Source organism: Macrobrachium nipponense, chromosome 18, assembly GCF_015104395.2.
Source record: "Macrobrachium nipponense isolate FS-2020 chromosome 18, ASM1510439v2, whole genome shotgun sequence".
Taxonomy (NCBI): Eukaryota; Metazoa; Arthropoda; class Malacostraca; order Decapoda; family Palaemonidae; genus Macrobrachium; species Macrobrachium nipponense.
Window position 1 is genome coordinate 50,978,845 of NC_087211.1, and position 5,000 is coordinate 50,983,844.

A 5,000-nucleotide genomic window follows, 5' to 3' on the forward strand; every position below is an offset into this window, starting at 1 on the left:
AGTTGTTTCTCTACTGCCCTCTGATCTTCATATACATACATACATACATACATATATATATATATATATATATATATATATTATATATATAATATATATGTGTGTGTGTGTGTGTGTGTGTGTGTGTGTGTGTGTGTGTGTGTAACTGAATCACGAAAGTTTTGAACGTGGTAAACGCTTAAATAAGGTATAAGCCACGAAAGAAAGTGAAACACTGGAGTAGCTACAAGATCTTTCGACTCAACGTCTTTTACTTAGTCTGCTAAGTATAGGAAGTTGAGTCGAAAGATCTTGCAGCTACTCCAGTGTTTCACTTTCTCTCCTTTATATATATATATATATATATATATATATATATATATATATATACATATACATACATAGTATGTTTATATAAATAACATGTTTCACATAAAAACAAAGTGTACTTCTAAGACGGAGAGGAATAATAAAAGAACCAAAACAATAATTCCGTAAGTGATCCACGTCCGTACGCCAAGAGCATTTCTGGTAAAGGTGCAAAAATATGAGTGCCATATATCTGCTCATATGTCTCTCGCGGCCTCCAAAAATAATAACAGCCACCGTCCCTCGCACTGTAATATTGTCCACCATCCCACCTACTGTAGCAATAACCATAATGCATATACACTGTATATTGCGTAACAACATTAGCGACAAAGAAAAAAAAGGGGGTGGCTTGACTACAGCATGGCATATGGATATTTATATTTATATACCAATCTTCCACGTTCCTGTATGCTCACCAAAGTCAATTCATAGTCATGTCATGAATAGGATAGGTAACAGAACTCCTGAGAACGTGATTCACAAAATAATAATAAAAAAAAGTCTCTTCAAATACCATATAAACGAAATATAAAACAGATCATTCTAAATAAAAAAAATATTCGAATGGTTTAATTGAGCGGTAAATAAAAGCTTCAAAACACATTATAAGATGGTAAAAAAGTGACAATTCATAAGTTTAACATAAGAGTTTTTCCTGGATCTGCTGAAAGATTATATTTCTTTTCACACAGCCGATTGACCAAGAGCATTTTAAACAGATGATGAGCATCATCGGACAGGAATGAAATGGATTTTCTATTCGACAAATAAAACACCGATAATAAGGGAAAAAGAGACAGCTGCTCGTAAGACACGAAATCGAAAATTCATTAGAGCTAAGGTAAAATAAAATAGTCAACTATACAGTGAAACAGAAAACGAGAACGAGAAGCGGAAAACATTCCTAACATACTGATTATTATGTCCACAATTGCAGCGCATGATTATGAAGCTTCACATTAACCGGATAAGAGATGGGATAAAAAACGCAGTGAACCAAATTTTAAGATCATAACAGAACAGCGTTTCGGGTTTCATGGACCTACTTTCTGATCACCAAACACTGAAGTCACAGATATTAGACCTGCAGCAGAGGTAAAAGTACCCAGAGTGAGGCTTAACGACCATTAAGGGGGTGGTTACGCAGGCTTTATTCACCTGAAACGGGATTTAGAGGCTGGCAATATTAAACGCCAAGGTATGGAAGCTTTCATAAGAGTACTTGGCTAAGTAAATTATCTATTAAGTTAATAATGAAAACTATGAGCTATAAAGTCATGGGTGAGGACTGCAGAAAGAATAGGCGACTAGAGAGTATACCTCAAGACATGAAAAACTACGAATGGCAATATGAGGAGCATCTATGATGCTTGAAGCATATGACTGTTGTTAGGGAACGTTGCCGCTAATGCTCGTCAAGGGTGAAAATGAATCTTGTGTTTTGTGGTCAAATTAAACATCCAGCAGGGCTTTTAGAGGCATAGTGCTTGAAGCAACGGAAGACCTCAAATAATATCAAGGATCAATTTCTTTATGTAGATTAGTTAATTTTCTTCATACTGGCAAGCATGTTTTATTGGTTGCTCGATAGCTTTGCAGAATATACCATAGAAATTATATAAGATCAATTCGCACATTATCACATAAGCAGAGAAAACTATGATTTTTATGCATATCAATACGTTTTGTCCTTCAGGGCCGATATAACCAACACAGCCGAACTTGCGGGTGCCTGATTGGCTGTTGATGAGCCAATGACAGAGCTGGAAACTCTCAGTTTCTCTCGAGAGTTCATATAGGTAGGATGTATATTCCACCTCTCCTGAAAGACGTATCCCTCTGGAGAAGTGGAACATAAATCCTACCCACGTGAACTCTCGAGAGAGACTGAGAGTTTCCAGCCCTGTGATTGGCTTATCAACAGGCAATCAGGAGTGTCGTAAGGGACTGGCCTAGACATCAAATGCACGGCTGATGTGAATCTACTATAGTATTATCATCGTCATATACTACATACATCGCAGAGGCAAAGTTACTTTTCCAAACCCCGGCTCGCAGACCCTTTGCTTTTAATCAAAAGTCCGGGCTAAGCACCCGGGTGGTAATTACTTAAGTTTAGCAATCAGTCAAGACTTCCGGAAGTATTTCGTCGTCGGCGCTGGAATGGCGATGCTCCAGTAATGGGATCAGACAGGAAAAGAAGATGGATTCCTTTTTCATAGGAGCATAAGGAATCACGAAGAACACCATCGACTGAAAGTGAACCCCCAAAATAGGATTTAGGTTAATCTTAACTTTAGGAACAGGGTCTATAAGTGTACGAGAGAGAGAGAGAGAGAGAGAGAGAGAGAGAAGAGAGAGAGAGAGAGAGAGAGAACAGTGTCATATAACAGGCCAACAAGAAAGGGAGAGAGGTAGAATTAAGCCTAGGTAAGTATCATAGAGACATAGCTACTGTTGTTTACCTTGATATCCAAGAAGGATATTTGCCCAAAAGACGGCAAATGATGTTAACGCGTACGCCAATCAACGCACACGGAGGTCATCCTGTTGGAAAAAAAAAGACGATGAGAATCTAAGTCTGAAAGAGAATTAAATAACTATTAACCACAGTACAGAGTAATTTAGGCATAACACATATACTCTATCATAATTTCAGCAGATTTCCACTAAATGTATCATCTACAGTAGTGCTGTATTGAAGGTTTCTAACCTGTGCAAATACACCTTGAATCCTTCCTGTCGACGACAACTCTGATTGAACAAATAATCAAATACGTCCAAAAAATAGAATAGATTAGAATATAGAAATTAGGCCAAAGGCCAAACGCTGGGACCAATGAGGTCATTCAGCGCTATATCGGAAATTGACAGTGAGGAGGTTTGAAAGGTGCAACAGAAGGATAACTTTGCAGTTCAACTATAAAAAAAATTGTGAGCGGGGGTGGAAAGTCAGCTGGAAGAAAAGGAACATGAACAGAGGTACAGTAAAAAGAATGGAAGAAGGTGCAGTAAGGGCCGAGGGCACGCTACAAAGAACCTTATAAAGCACTGCCTACAGTGCACCAGGCGTGAGGTGCACTGGGGGCACTAATCCACCCACGGGGCAATACAGCGCTGAACTCTTCCAGTCTATTTTGACTTTGAATGGACTAATAATTAAATGCTTCCAAAGGACCGTTCGCTAAATAACATCAAAAGAATGTTAAAACAGCATTACTCTGAACAATACATTTTGCAACAACAAAAGATACAACAAACGTGCCCAGCCATCCATACCTTCCTAAAGCAAACTTCAGTTACGCTCACCTAGATGAGACGTGATTCAAGAATTCTTTTCAACTGCAAGCCTTTCAGTGGTAGTAACAGTAGCAGTGAGGAAAGAACCACGCTACACTGGGTTACCTTTCAGGTATAGTTTAAAGTTGAGACCGAACAGGGGAGAGGTAAAAGACCAAAAGACCCTTCGCAGGACTAATCTATTATTGATTGAAGGTCAGGAAGAAGTGAGCAGGGCTTCAAGCCCATACACTTTTGGATACGAACTAAAACTGGCATGGGATTCAAGTATAAAGAGGGATTGCACGCACGCCCACAGAAAATGCCTGGACGAAACGAAATGCCGCTTGCGTCGCTGCCACAATAAACTTCAAAATCACCAGATTATTATCATTGTATCTCAGAGCGCAATGCCAAATACAAGTAGAAATGAGGAACACTTGATTAATTTCAAGATGTTTACTTCTGAAACTTCTTCCCCGTTTCAAGTAAGTGAATGCTGTGGATATAAAATTCCAGTTATAGTAGTTTATCCCGAGGCTTCCTTTCACGTCTTAAAAATCTGAGGATGTCTATTCCGGAATGCATATTTCATTCTTCTTCTTAGCATATGTTTGAATAAATATTTCCCGTCTTATCTATTACGCCCATCGCAGTACAGGGTGAATGGAATATAGAATTTTGGCCCAAGGCCAAGCGCTAGGACCTATGAAGTCATTCAGAGCTGAAAGGGAAACCGACAGTAGAAAAGGTTTGAAAGGCGTAACATGAGGAAAACCTCAAAGCAGTTGCACGAAAAAAAAAAAAAAAAAAAAAACAATTGTTAGGAGAGGGTGGACAGTAAGATGGAAGAAAGAGAATGTGAACAGAGATACAGTAAAAGAAACGAAAGGGGTTGCAGCTAGGGGCAAAAGGGACGCTGCAAAGAACCTAAGTAATAGTTTGCACTGCAAAAACAATTGGGAGTGTTTTTTTAACGCTGGAGGAATTGCAGCTATCAGGAAAGTATAAGCGGGGGTTTCACTCAGTCCAGAGGTCCATTTCTCATGCATGATTCACGTAACCCGTCACAACAACTTGCACGAATTAAAGAGAGAGAGAGAGAGAGAGAGAGAGAGAGAGAGAGAGAGAAATACAATAGTCTATTATGAATCTTAAATGCCTAGTGCCTGCTATAAGTAAACAAGAGGATTCTCTCTCTCTCTCTCTCTCTCTCTCTCTCTCTCTCTCTCTCTCTCTCTCCTTCTAAGTGAACACACGCAATATATACTTACTTTTACGTGAAAGTGCGTGTATGTATGAGCTTCTGTTTGTGTGCACATGCATATATACTCTGTATTTACGCGTTTATTAAATATTCCGCATACAAA

The 5,000-nt window shown here is 38.9% G+C and overlaps 1 protein-coding gene across 1 annotated transcript in view; it reads right to left on the reverse strand.

Annotated features, from left to right (window-relative positions):
• The window catches only part of LOC135197051 (uncharacterized), a 528,985-nt gene that overhangs the window by 280,830 nt on the left and 243,155 nt on the right, over positions 1–5,000 (reverse strand). The window contains exon 2 of the mRNA XM_064223986.1: positions 2,817–2,898. The gene's annotated coding sequence lies outside the window, so the exon portion shown is untranslated. The remainder of the gene's footprint in view (positions 1–2,816; positions 2,899–5,000) is intronic.